Below are 14,363 nucleotides of genomic sequence, written 5' to 3' on the forward strand. Positions count from 1 at the left end.
GCGCTAGTGTTCCTTCAAATATGTCAAGCTCCATCGGTATTTGTCATTTTGAGTTTTGGGGGGAACTGACATGTAGAAGAGACCTTTCATCTTCCAAATTTCCTTTTCCACCCTGTAAAACCCAAGCACATTTCAAAATGTCGTATAGTCTCCACTCCCACGGAAAGACCACATTCCTTCCTTGTTCTGTTTACAAGGTCAATCAGCAGCTTCTGAGGAAAATAAAAAGATACATGATACAGTCAGAGTACACATACACAACTCTGAGTTTGCTACTATACAAAGTGAAGATATAGGGCTGGAGAGATAGCCCATTAATTAACAGCAATCTCTGCTCTTCTGAAGGAGTGGGATTTTATTCCCAGCACCTATATCGTGACTCATAATCATCTGTGACTCCAGTTCTAGGAAACGTGCTGCTTCCTTCTGGCCATACATGAACATCATATATAATATGCACACAAATATGTAGGACAACATTCATACTCACAGGAAAGCAAATAAATCTTTAAATGAATAGAAGATAATTACATTAACCTTACATGATTGAATTAAATTAAGCACTGCATAGATGCTCATCATATCCCATAAAAGATAACCATGACAATTATCAAAAATGTATGTAAAATAAGGATAATCATACTTCCTCAAAGATTTATTGTAAACCTTCTAAAGCAATGTCTATGAAAAAACACTCTGAGCTTCTGATTAATAAAAGTATGTTAAATATCATTGGACTAGTGTCTTAATTGGCACACCCAAGATATTCTGTAAGTACCTAGAATCTAGTTTGTCTATAACTAAGCTTCAAAACAGCAGACCTCTGTGGACCCAAATTCATTCACATTCCCCTTTCCAGAGGCTCCCAGAACATCTTGGCACCACCATACCTACAGGTTCAGCAACAGACTCTACCCCAAGAGAATAAAGTAAAAAGTCATAGTAGGACACACAAGTCCTGTTTTTCCTCCACATACAGGCACAGCCATGTAAACATGGGCATATGACACATTGCATCAATCAATTTAAAGAAAAAAAGTAAAGTCTATTCAAAGTTACTCATCTTCTGCTCTATTAATCTCACCACACATTTAGAAATTGTGCCAAACTCTAGAAACTGCAAATATAAAATAATGCTAAATTTAATTGCTCATTTTCATCCATCATCAACTATGTCCCATGGTCTAGGCTAGGGTAATGCACTGTAAATCAGTCTTAAGGAAGCCAGAATCACATTTTCAGAAGTTTCAACTTTCCCACTATTTCTTATCCTACAATCCTAGTTTCTCTGTAAAAACAAAGTAGAAAATGTCTTAAATGTCTTAGCAATATTACTTGTACCTCAAGTCTTCTCTGACAATCCCTACACACCAACACTTCACTTAAGAAGGACAAACAAACATCTTTATTAATTAAGGATAGATATAACTAGACCTCCACTTACTAGGATACAAATGTCCCTCTTGCTACTATTGAAAAGGAAACCCCTGAGTGGTCAAAAAGAAGCTGAAGAGACTCTCAGCTTTCTAGACTCTCCTCATGAGGAATTGATTCATGTGTCTTATGTACATCTTCATGAAAAGCTCTCCTAATTGTGTAGGGATATTCCTGAGACTACTGTGTATAGATATTTATTTATGAAAAACTAATAAGAATACACTAGCATGCATGACTGTATCCAAGGTATTTCAGTCATGTTGCCTCTTCTAGAAGACAGATCATGTACAATACACAAGAGAAAAAACTTAAGCAAATGCATTTTTTTGCTGAACCTCAATAAACATACCAATGTAGTTTTTTTAATGACTAATACAATCATGATGGTTAGTTAACATAATAAACTCAGTATTTATACCACAATGGCACAATGGAAGGTGGACTGACTAGGAAGCCACTTCATTTTCTACATCATTATTGTGTAGCTGGTTCAAATGAAGATCCACAATCACTCAGCCAGTGGATGAATCCTAACTTTTCCAGAGAAAAGTGAGTTTTTGATCGAACGTGGCAGATGCTTACTATTTGGTAAAAAATAAAGTGGAATGCATATGACCAGTATTATATTAATATAATGTCTATGATGACATAGCACATATGCATAGCATGATACATATTTCTTGCTTATGAAATGATCAGTGACAAAGAAAGGTGAGGAGTGATTCATGGTAGGAGGGTTCTTTCTGTTTCTGTGCTGCTACATTTGTAACTTCCTGTCCTACTTCAAGTATGTGTGCGCACACACACGAGAGAGAGGTGGGGAGAGAGAGGGATGAGGAGAGAGTCGTGGACTGCAAGATCCACTACACAATACCAATACTTCACTATAAATGTGTAATGTAATTTTTTTCAACAAAATATATGTAATACAATCTCAAAGCCTGTAACTTCCTTTTTGTAATGATTAAAAGACTGTACGAGTGAATAATCACAACATAGTCTAGTGGAGAAAAGAAAGTTTCCCTTTGATAATCATGTTTTAGAACTTTAGCTGATCCTTCCAATGAGCTACCATGTCTAAATTCCATACTTTTCACCCACCAGCATCACTCATCTCACAAAGGGCTTCCTGATTGATGACACAGTTTAGTTCTGATGAGCAGGCCCTTTAATTTTTTTTCTTAGGGGTAAGTAAAATTATGTTTTACAATTCATAATATGCTAAATTCAATGTGTTATTTACCTACAAAATAAAATAAGTTCCTTTTAAATTAATAACAAAAATGTTTAAACAGAAGGAAAAAAAATTTTTTCCAAGGGAGGACTGGAAGCATCTACTCACTGATGTCTATTTCAGGCTGTTAAAGTAATGAGAGGCCTCAGTATATCTTCTATTATTTTAAAACAGGGAATTCTTTTTATCCTGAGATATCTATTTCCAATCTACTATCAATTATTGTACTCTGTTCTATATTTCTGTGATATAGAACTCCATGAATTAGGAATGTGTATTTTATTAATATTATCCAGCCTCTCCATTTAGGCATTACCAACTTCCCCTTATGATTCACACAGCAAATATGTGTTATGTTCTCAGAAAACAATTTTCTTTGCTCACTAGACTTTCAGATCCTCCAAGACAAACCCTGAATCTGCTCTATTTCATTATGGTCCAAGCCCATCACAGTGTTCTATGCCTTGAAGGAATTCAGTACACATCAGGTGCACCAAGGCTTATGCTATTAACTTTGAGAAATAGTAGTAAATAATTTATGTCTAATTTCATATCCTTTGTACACTGAGATACAAGGCTGTGCAGACACTAATAGCAGGGGACTTCCACACTGCACGCCCACCAATGGAGTCACGACACAGAAACATAACAGAGAAATAAGAGAACTGAAAGATGTAATGAATCAAATGGACTTAATAGACATCTATAGGACATTCCACCTAACCACAAAATAATATACATTCTTCCCAGCACCTACCTCATGGAATCTTCTCTAAAATTGATCATATATTCAATAACAAAGCAAACCTCCATAAATACAAAAAAAATGGAGTAACACCCTGTGTCTTATCAGATCATCGGGGATTAAAAATTATAATTTAACAACAATACTACTCTCAGAAAGCCTACAAACTCATGGAAACTAAACAGTCAACTACTGAACCACCTCTGGGTCAAGGAAGAAATAAGGAAAGAAATTAAAGTCTTCCTTGAATTCAACAAAAATGAAGGCGCAACATATCCAAACCTATAGAACACTATGAAAGCAGTGCTAAAAAAAATTTCATAGCATTAAGTGCCCACATAACAAAAATGGAGAAAACTCACATTAGTGACGACTTTTCAGGACACCTGAAAACTCTAGAACAAAAAGAAGCAGACTCACCTAGGAGGAGTAAAAGACAGGAAATGATCAAATTGAGGGATAAAATCAACAAAATAGAAACAAAAAAATACAACATAAAAAAATCAATGAAACAAAGAGTTGGTTCTTTGAGAAAATTAATGAGTTTGATAAGCCCTTATCCAAACTAACCAAAAGTCAGAAAAAGGACATTCAAATTAACATAATCAGAAATGAAAAGGGGGATATAACAACAGACACTGAGGAAATTCAGAGAATCATTACGTCTTACTACAAAAACCTGTACTCCACAAAATTGGAAAATGTAAAAGAAATGGACAATTTTTTAGATAACATATAACAAAATTAAATCAAGACTAGGTGAGCAATTTAAGTAGACCTATAAGCTGTGAGGAAATGGAAGCTGTCATCTAAAACCTCCCAACTGAAAAAAGCCCAGGTCTGGATGATTTTAGTGCAGAATTCTATCAGACATTCCAAGAAGAGCTGATACCTATAGTAATAAAAATTTTTTAAAAAGAAGACAAAAAGCAAGGATGTGCAGATTACAGTGTTTGCTACATCCTCAATTCCAGCCCTAAACCCACTGCTATCTGCCCATCATAAGTACTCAAGATACTTTGAATCAAAGCAGTAGCTTCTTTACAATTATCTCTTACTGTGAATACTACTCACTATATTTCTTCTGTTTCTATCAACTTCTTAGATGAGAAATGTAAAAAGTTAACTCACCCACTTTTCAAGAAGGTGACTAATGACAAATACTTTGAACTGCTCTCTGATGCAACAATGGGCTAGAATTGCAGGTCACACTATTGCACGTCATTGTGAATAGCACATAAGTGTGTAACTCAGGTGTGTTAGGCCACACACTTTGCACGGAAATTGGTAAGGACATTAGTAAGTTGTTTTATTTAACAAAATGCTGCTTAATTCCATGAATGAGTTACACATTTTCCTACCTTTCAGAAGAATATGAGCACCTGTAGGTGAAAACTGGTGCACAGATATTGAAATTGTAGAAATATAAATGAAACATTGGAACATGTCTGTGAGTTCATTTCTACATAGTCCCAGGAGTTATGTAGAACTAAGAACAATCCTTTCAATGGAATTAGTTTATTTTGTTCACCCCTAAGTATCCAGTTTTGTCCTAGCCATAGTGATATCACCTTAGTCTTCTACTGCATCATTTGTTTTGCTTTTCACTTTGTCTGTCTGCTCTCTATGACCCATACCGCAGTACTACAGGAAAGGTAAGTTTGAAAACTAGCTTATGGATGTTCCCACTACTGGGGATCACAAATCAACAAGCACTAGGCAGCACCCCCATCTCTGCTTCTTGTCTTATAAAGCCAACAGGACTAACTGTGGAAGAGTTACCCAAGGGACCAACGGACTCTCAAAGCTTCACCACCACAGGCATGATAGTCAAGTGCAATTACACCCTCCTAATACCTCATATTGGATATTAAATTTCAACATGCAAACACATGAAGCACACATCAATCATGCTTAAACCATAGCAACTTCCACACTTGTTCACCCACTCTGGCTCATTAGCCTCCCAGAACTGTGGGGCTTTATTATCTTTTGTATTAAACTCTAGGAGTTCTATTAACTATAGAATTGCCTTGCATGATTCAGAGTTGATGGACATGGAAATAAAAATTTTTCAAATCCTGAAAGGTGAATGATACAGAAGTCACCTTGATACAACTACTATAGGTAGAATTATGGGATAATACACAGAAAACTAGTTACAGCAAATCCCCCAGTACTTCAACAAAGCAACCATCTCAGTGACGTGACGTGGAGCAATAACTAATAGACTATACAGTGAATGGAAAGCCCTTGCATCAGATATCCACTCTATCACTTCCTACCCATGGGATGTAGCACAAATGACTTAGCTCTGTAATGGCTGCTTTCCTCCCCTTTATTATACTTACTGAGGGGGAAATCAGTAATGTAGGCAGATTTAAGATTTGTTTTTTGGCTTATGTTAATGCTTGAGGAAGATTTGTTATTGCATGTGTGACATCATTATGTCATGTACCTTTCTTATCCTAGGTTGGTTTTTATAACTTTTAAATTATTTAATTAAATAGAGCTATCAGTGATTTTAAAAGATACTATGGACTAGAAAAGTGGCTCATCAGTTAAGAGCATTGACTGCTTTTTCAGAGGAGCCGGGCTCAATACCCAGTACACATGCAGTGGTCCACAGCTGCCTACAACTCCTGTACTAGGGAATCTGATGCCCTCTTCTGACATCCACAGGAAGCAGGCACACACACAATTAACAGATGTGGAAATCTTGAGTCTTGATTTGTTAAAGTTTAGTGCTGGAATTGGTTTAAATCATTCAAGGAGCATGTCATCTGATCAAGCAGGCTTACTGTGACTGAATTGGGGAAAATAATTGATTAGTTAATGTGTTTTGGGAGGAAAAAAATGTCCTAGATATATCTGTTCAAATCAGTTTTTTTTCTAGTTTCTTCTTAAATATCCTCTTCTGTTAGCCACAAACACTCAACTCATAGATTAGGGTTATCTTGTTCTACAATGGACAAATTACACTAGCATACTATGTATACTATACATACTGATCTATAGTACTTCCCCACACACATCAGGAGTTTCCCCAGGAAAGGTAACTTGCATGGCTCTTATATATGGTCTAAATAGCCTGTCACCTTGCAATACACATTAATTCATAGAAATAAATGCTGAAATAAAGGAAGAGGAGAGGGGATGGGAAGGAGGGAGAGAAGAAGAAAGGAAGGAAAGAAGGGGAGAGGGAAAAAAAGGAGTTAAGGAACAAGGGAAGCACAATAGATTTATTTCAAGTATTAGAAAATTATTTATAATATATGCCTGAAATCTAAAAGAAAAAATATTTGATGCTACAATGTCAAGTTCAAAAGTGATATGGCTAAAATAAAATAAAAATAAAAATAATAATCATTGTTTAGACAATAGATATACTTATTGTTTTCTTGCTGTGGATATTTTGGGGCTATGAAACTAGAGCATGACACTATCGGTCCAGGTGCTCCAGAACCTCTCCCCAGACAGTTGCTTCACTTGTACCAATCATAAACCCTTACTTCTGCTACTGTCCCAGGCCAGCTGGAGAACACCTGCTAGAGGAATGACCACTTAAAAATCTCTCTATTCTTGCAAACCAGTTTTGATGGTGGTATTTCAATCCTCTCTAAATTCCTCACCTTTCAATGTGCTGACTGCGGAGTATGAAATTACACTCCGAGCCATATGGCAAAGCTGAGGGGCAGCATATGCCACAGAGTGCTCAGTGCTCATTCACAGCATCTTTAAGCTCATCTTCCTTCACTTTTTACATGGGAGACCATGGTACTGTTGGAATTCTGCACACAGGACCACTCTGTCCTTCATGGGAAAACATGAGATTCATATTTTTGCATTCAATACAAACTTGCCTTCATTGTTGAGCAATAATAAGATTTAGAATGAAAGGAAAATCTATACTTCTATTTGTGATCAATGGGAAGAAAATCCCTTGAAAGTAATTAATCATGATTTGCCACTATGGTCAGTCTGAGAAGACTTTGCCTGCAGACTTAGATGATACCCATAAAAACTGCAGTAGAAACAAATCGACTCTGTACAAGCAGGGGGCATACTAATATACTATAATGCAAAGAAATGACAGGTAGAGAGAGGTTTCTCTGTTGAATCATGAGGACTCTTGTTTTATTAACAGACTGAAGTATCTAAAAAGGAAGAAGTACATAGTAAGAAATCAAATAATAGCTATCAGATTATATTTGGTGTATTCTAGGAGGCATCTCTGAAAATTACTTACTCTCAATATTATCTTTATTAGAAATAAAGAATAATGTCATATGTGAGTTAAAATTATGTAAGCTTTATGGGACACTTGAGAGTGATTTGGCCATGAACTAATTAACATTAGCCTCATAGAGAGACAAATATCAGGAAAAGATGTCCTTGAGCCAAGGCTATGGATCTCAAGTCAAGATAACAAATATTATATTTCACTCCAAGTGGCATCCCTTAACAATACCAGTTGATCAGGGAAGTTTGTTTTAGTTTGTCTGTCTCAATATAGAACAACTCTCTGCCTTAGCAGTTAGGATATGGATGATTGATCTGTCAATAGCCTGGAGCCTAGGATAAAGTTTCTATTCCATTAGTGGAGAAAAAGTAAACACCGAATTCTTGGCAGCACATACCCACAATTTTTACTGATAACAAGTAGACGGAAGAATGATGGCACTTTGAGAAATGCTAATATCCTCTCCTTACTGAGCAGGTAGGTAACTCCCAGTCAAGGAGTTAGGGTTGGAGGTGGGTGGAAGCCGTTGTTCAGTGTGTCTCCCTGATCTGGGACTATGGGGATCTGCATGATTTGTCTTGCTTCAGATGCTTTATTCACACGTTATCCTCACAGAGATTCAGTGGATTGTACTGATGCATGTTACTTTTTACCCTTTGCACTCTAAAGAGAATATCTATTTGTGGGTGCAGGATATTGCTCATCATTTTCTATGAGAAAATTAACTATGGATCACCAAACATTGTCATTGAAGAAGTTGAGCAAGCAATTTTCACCCAGAGGCTAATATTTCAAATATAAAACTAGTGTTCATAACAGCAAATGAAAAGCCAATATGAGAAAAGAAACAAAATAACAACCACAAAAGAATGCATGGAAAACAAAATTTTCAAAATAATAATAACTGACTCAAACTGGATGAAAAAAGCCTTGAATGTGAAATGTTCACTTTCTCATGATGGGTCTTCATTAAATAGACACTTGCTTTCAGAAATCACTTAATTGGGCAATCTTACCAAAAACAAAGATCAAAACACAGATGACAACTTATGCTGGAGCAGTTATGGGATAAAGGAAACACTCCTGAATTGCTGGTGCGAATGCAAGCTGGTACAGCCCCTTTGGATGTAAGTATGGCAATTTCTCAGAAAATTAGAAAACAACATTCCTCAAGAGCCAGTAATACCACTTTTGAGTATATATCCAAAGGATGCTCAATTGTGCCGCAAGGACATGTGCTCAGCTGTGTTCATAGCAGCATTGTTTGTCATAGCCAGAAACTGGAAACAACCAAAATGTACTTCGACTGAAGAATAGATAAGGAAAATGTGGTACATATACACAATGGAGTACCACACAGCAGAAAAAAATAATGACACCTTGAATTTTGTTTTTTTTTTTAGTAAATTTTATTAAATTATAAAAGTTTCCATTTCCGCCCCCCCTCCCAACACCTTCCCACTCCCCCAACTCCCCCCCTCCTTCCCCTAGGGCAGTCAGGGTTTCCTGCCCTGTGGGAAGCTCCAGCTCCCTCCCCCTCCCTCCAGGTCCAGGAAGGCGAGCGTCCAAACAGACTGGATCCCCAAAATCCAGCATATGCAGAGGAAACAGGTCCCAGTGTCATAGTCAATGACTTTTCAGAAAGACCCCGGGCCAGCCACAGTCAGAGAATCCGGCCAAATTCCGAGAATCTGGCTAGATCACGTCCTCGTTCAGTCCCAGTCCAACTGGCCCTGGTAAACTCTCATCAGATCCGTTCCCTTGTATCAGTGGGTGGAAGCATCCCTCGCAGTACTGATTTCGCCTTTCATGTTCCTCCTCCTTCCGCTCCCCCTCCGGACCTCGGGGGGCTCAATCCAGTGCTCCAATGTGGGCCTCCGACTGCATAGACATCCTTCGCCAGACGAAGGATCTCACTCAGTAAAGCGTTTTCTATTTCCGTCCATTTGCATGCAAAATTCAAGATGTCATTGTTTTTTACCGCCGAGTAAAACTCTAATGTATATATGTTCCACACCTTTTTTAACCATTCTTCTATTATGATCAAGTCGGCTTCATTCCAGAGATGCAGGGCTGGTTCAACATACGCAAATCTATCAATGTAATCCATCATATAAATAAACTGAAAGAAAAAAACCATATGATCATCTCACTAGATGCTGAAAAAGCATTTGACAAAATTCAACACCCATTTATGATAAAGGTGTTGGAGAGACTGGGGATACAAGGATCATACCTAAATATAATAAAAGCAATATACACCAAGCCGACAGCTAACATCAAACTGAATGGAGAGAAACTCAAAGCCTTTCCACTAAAATCAGGAACGCGACAAGGCTGTCCACTCTCTCCATACCTCTTCAATATAGTGCTTGAAGTTCTAGCAATAGCAATAAGACAACATAAGGGGATCACGGGGATTCGAATTGGAAAGGATGAAGTTAAACTTTCGTTATTTGCTGACGATATGATAGTGTACATAAGCGACCCCAAAAACTCTACCAAAGAACTCCTACAGCTGATAAACACCTTTAGTAACGTGGCAGGATACAAGATCAACTCCAAAAAATCAGTGGCCCTCCTATACACAAAGGATAAAGAAGCAGAGAGGGAAATCAGAGAAGCATCACCTTTCATGATAGCCACAAATAGCATAAAATATCTTGGGGTTACTCTAACCAAGGAAGTGAAAGACCTATTTGACAAAAACTTTAAGTCTTTGAAGAAAGAAATTGAGGAGGATACCAGAAAATGGAAAGACCTCCCCTGCTCTTGGATTGGGAGAATCAACATAGTAAAAATGGCAATTCTACCAAAAGCAATCTATAGATTCAATGCAATCCCCATCAAAATCCCATCAAAATTCTTCACAGACCTTGAGAGAACAATAATCAAGTTTATATGGCAAAACAAAAAACCCAGGATAACCAAAACAATCTTATACAATAAAAGAACTTCTGGAGGCATTACCATCCCTGACTTCAAACTCTATTATAGAGCTACAGTATTGAAAACAGCTTGGTATTGGCATAAGAACAGAGAAGTCGACCTATGGAATCGAATAGAAGACCCAGATATTAACCCACAAACTTATGAACACCTAATTTTCGACAAGGGAGCTAAAGGTATACAATGGAAGAAGGAAAGCATCTTTAACAAATGGTGCTGGCATAACTGGATGTCAACCTGTAAAAAAATGAAAGTAGATCCATATCTATCACCATGCACAAAAATCAAGTCCAAATGGATTAAAGACATCAACATTAATCCGTCCACTTTGAACCTGATAGAAGAGAAAGTGGGAAGTAGTCTACAAGGTTTAGGCACAGGAGGCCTCTTCCTAAGTAGGACCCCAGCAGCACAGACAATAAGAGAAACAATGAATAAATGGGATCTACTGAAACTGGGAAGCTTCTGTAAAGCAAAGGACACTGTCAGTAGGACAAAAAGGCTGCCTTCTGACTGGGAGAAGATCTTCACCAACCCCTCATCAGACAAAGGTCTGATCTCCAAAATATACAAAGAACTCAAGAAACTAGGCACTAAAACTCTAATTAACCCAATTAAAAAATGGGGTACTGAACTGAACAGAGAATTCACAACAGATGAACTTCGAATGGCCAGAAGACACTTAAGGTCATGCTCAACCTCCTTAGCGATCAGGGAAATGCAAATCAAAACCACTTTGAGATACCATCTTACACCTGTCAGAATAGCTAAAGTCAAAAACACCAACGATAGCCTATGCTGGAGAGGATGTGGGGTGAGGGGAACACTCATCCATTGTTGGTGGGAATGCAAACTCGTGCAGCCACTGTGGAAATCAGTGTGGCGGTTTCTCAGGAAACTGGGAGTCAACCTCCCTCAGGACCCAGCAATACCACTCTTGGGAATATACCCTAAAGATTCCCTAACATACTACAAAAGCATTTGTTCAACTATGTTCATAGCTGCACTATTTGTAATAGCCAGATCATGGAGACACCTTGAATTTTGAAGGCAAATGGATGGAGCTAGAAAACATCATTTTGAGTGAGGTAACCCAGATACAGAAAGACAATTATCAAATGTACTCACTCATAGGTGGTTTTTAAACATAAAGCAAAGAAAACCAGCCCACAAATCACAATCTCAGAGAACCTTGACAATAATGAGGACCCTAAGACAGACATACACAGACGTAATCTCCATGGGAAGTAGAAAAAAACAAGATCTCCTGAGTAAATTGGGAGCATAAGAACCTTGGGAGAGAATTGAAGGGGAGGGGAGAGGTAGGGAGAGGAGCAGAGAAAAATGTAAAGCTCAATAAAAATTTTAAAAAATCATTTAATTTGTGATTATTCTTATGTTATGTATTCAAAAGGTAGTACTAAAAATTAGACAGACAGACAAATCAACAGAAAAGCAGTTAATAGCTCCTTTCTATCCTTGAAGGATTTTCTCGTGTATAATTTTCTGCAAAATCCATTCATATTTATGAATACTTATCTCAATTTGTGTTGTATTCCTTTTCTTCATTACCCCCAGTAATTTATCTTTATCTTTTTAGTGAATTTATCATTCATTTCTTCCATGCAAAGTCCTTGGCTTTCTGTTCTTCCCAGACAAAATCTTCACTGACATTCCAGAAGATCGGTCCAAACTGTTTCTCTTCTCTTCGTCATGGATAAATGACAACCCATAGCATAATATAAATGTTTTCCCAAGGGCTTTTGGCACAGTACTGGGTTCACCTCTCTCTTTTGTCATAGAAATCAGTGACGATGAATGAATCTATTGCAAGAATGAGATAAACATAAAAAAAAAGAAAAGCAGCCCATTAAACTCGAGAAAAAAGGGAATTAGTGAGAATCAAAAAGCAAAAACTCTAGTTTCTTGACATGTGTAGACCTCAAGCATAATAACAATATTATCCCTTGGATTATTTCAGCTGTTGTTTAAGAGTACCACGATGATTGTGTAAAACTGGCTTAGCATGCATAAAGCATGGTTTATATTCTGAGTACTGGCGGGGGGGGGGGTGGAGACAGGTGTAATAGCAAACCATTGTAATACTGTATTCACAGAGTGTGGGCAAGAGAATGAGAAATTTGAGGTCATTTTCAACTACTAGTGAGTGAGATTAACATTAACTTAAGATGAGAAAGCCCCTCATTTAAAAGTCTGTCTGTCTGTCCAACTATCTGTCTGTCTGTTTATCTATCTATCTATCTATCTATCTATAGCACTATTCAGATTTTCTAACATGCTATTCAAGTGGAACAGTGATATATTTAGAGTCAGAAATTCCCAGGAATTTTAAATTTGAGAAAAAGTTATTTTTCATTAAATAAAAAATGGCATGCAAAAGGAAAATGATTACTTCTATAAGGTATCACAAACCACTTTGACTTCTAAAAAAAAAAATTCTCTTTTCTTCATTCAATTACACTACCAACTTGAACAAAGAATCTGTAACTTTTTTTATTTTTAATAAGTAGAGAATGCTGGACATAACATCTCAGTTTAGAAATTCTCCAACCACCAAGGTTTTAGCCTAGATAATTAGATTAGTCTCATCTCAAAAAGATGCTCCTAGTTCCTGGGTCCATTGAGAAATCTGGTTTAAATTCATAAGGGAACTTAACATTCCAATTAAATATACAATGTTACAACAAAACGACAAGGCAATGGGAAAGTAGACTGAAGAATTTGGGGAAGGAGAGAATTCAGTTCCTTGCTTGCCTAAAACAAAATCTTCAAGAAAAGGTTCTGAGAAGTCATCAGCTCCAAATGCAAACATATAAAATTACAATAACAAATATTTCAACAATAAAAATCATCCAATTTTTACATGCAGTGAATGAAAATTCAACATCTGATCATACAATAAAAATTTTGTACCCTTTGTACCTCTCTCAGATCAAAGAATTCATTACCCCTACATTTACCATAAAGACTTTCCAAATTATTCCAGACTTCCAAACAATTTGCCAGGAGGCTTCTTTGCCAAATGTCAGTAAGATATATTAATGCTATTAACACCAAGAGGAGAAGTACCTCTTAGGAAGATACTTGAAATATGCACTCATTACATCCAAAGCTTGAGCTTCTAAAAAAGAAATTCATTTGGAGGTTTTTTTCTCTGTTAGGAAAGAAGAATATATTTCTATTTTTAAGGTAAATTGAGATAATAATGTGATAGATAATAATAATTAATAAATCAAAATGTTATATTATTTTGATATTACATTTTGTGAAAACTGACAAACCATTCCTACAAGAATAACTGAAAGTATTTTCACAGGAGGAAGAAAAATGTTGACTCCACTTGTGGTGGCATATGTGGGTAGGATTTGCTGAAGGAGGCAGAGGCAGGAATATTATGAGTTTGAAGCCTGCCTTGGAAGAATATATTTCTAAGAAAAAGAAGACATAAGTTTTTTGTGAAGTCGTTTTCTTACCTAATCCAAATAAAACAGATCTTTGAACAAACATGTTTTTGTCAAATATGGAAATAAAAATTATGGTAAGGACTATAAAATTTGCTTATACTTGGAAAATGAAGAACAGAATGGAAGACTGACGGAGCAGAAGTGCCACGGCAGAAGGAAGAGATGCTTTAGAGGTAAGCATGTTTGAGTTCTGAAACTCTACTGTTGGCCAGTGGTAAGATATTAGTCTCCTGGTATAGTTTCATCTATTAGACTGGTGTAAAAGTACTT

This window comes from Myodes glareolus, chromosome 3 (genome assembly GCF_982192425.1).
Source record: "Myodes glareolus chromosome 3, mMyoGla1.1, whole genome shotgun sequence".
NCBI lineage: Eukaryota > Metazoa > Chordata > Mammalia > Rodentia > Cricetidae > Myodes > Myodes glareolus.